Source organism: Euprymna scolopes, chromosome 17 (genome assembly GCF_053919585.1).
Source record: "Euprymna scolopes isolate OS-2025 chromosome 17, ASM5391958v1, whole genome shotgun sequence".
Lineage (NCBI taxonomy): Eukaryota > Metazoa > Mollusca > Cephalopoda > Sepiida > Sepiolidae > Euprymna > Euprymna scolopes.
The window spans coordinates 3,824,659-3,825,892 of record NC_136498.1 but is presented as its reverse complement, the minus strand read 5'-3'; the positions used below and the strand labels follow the sequence as shown (position 1 = coordinate 3,825,892).

General features: G+C 37.0%; 1 pseudogene; it reads right to left on the bottom strand.

Annotated features, from left to right (window-relative positions):
• Positions 1-428: 428 nt before the first annotated feature.
• LOC145297255 (U2 spliceosomal RNA) lies at positions 429-649 on the bottom strand (annotated as a pseudogene).
• Between the last annotated feature and the right edge of the window lie 585 nt (positions 650-1,234).

Here is a 1,234-nt window from a genome sequence, read left to right as displayed (position 1 = left end):
TCTTATTTCTTTTTATTGTTTTTTTTCCCCCCCTTTTTTTTTAAGGGGAGTTGTCTCAATTTTTGGCTATCTTTACATTCACTGTTTCCACTTCCTTTCCGATTGCTCCTTTGTTTTTTTGCAGTATCTTTTGTTTATTAAATTGTTAGGTGAAAGTACTGAATAGGTAAAGAAAGCTGCACCTCCTATCCATGCTAAGAAGAACTTTTTTAAACAATGTTATCAAAAAATATTCTTAGCATAGGGAGGAGCAACCAGAATTGAAATGGAAACAGTAATCCTAAAAATAGAATTTTTTTATTTGTGGATAAAATTGTTTTTAACTTCAACCCTAACCTAACCGAGTTCTTGCTGTGAATGCCTTACATAAAGGAACCAGAGATCGAAGCACAGTCAAGCATTTTCATATGAAAATAGCGATCAAGTAGAGAGAGTCTAACAACATGTTGTACCTATTTACTATGCCTCCCCACGGGACAGAGTTAGACACCAGGGTCGTTTTTTAACGTGGAGAAAAGGTACAAAAATAAAAATTGTCTCAGTCGTGAAGAATTTCTCCTCCACCGAAAGAGAACAAGAAAATGAAGTGCAGCATCTGAAGAACAGATACTACACTTTGATCTTGACCAAAAGGCCAAAAAGAAGCTGTCGGGAACGGGTGTCGGTATAGCAGCAGCAGCAGCCAACGTATGTTGATATTGCATGCTAGGTGACGTCACAGTGGGGGAAGAAGGAAAGATAAAAATTATTAAAAAAAAAAGAAAAACGTGGCCGAGAAGGTGAGAAATAGACATTTTACACACAAGGCCCGAAAGTGACAAAGAAAGATGTGTCCTAAACATGGCCGGACAAAGACAGAGTACCACACATTCTACACCGCAGAGTCTTCTTAAGCAGATTGGAGTATGAGAAGACTTTTGAACAAGAGACAAGGAAGTACCTGTAAGTAAATGTCTGTTGTTTTAACTGGAAAAAAAAACTGAGTCAAGTTCGTTCCTTGTCTTTATTTCCTTGCAACTGTCTGCATACAACGTGTGGGTCATGAGTGTTGACACGTAACAATTACATTACAACAAAAGGGACCTTTATCCACTAGATTGTGAAATCGATTTTGTATTCTGTGATGAAAATGATATGCACTTTTATATATTAGCAGTATGTAAAAGCATCACATGAAAGGAAAAACAACAGCAATCAATAAAGTCACGTATACCGTTCGGTTGAAGTGGAAGAA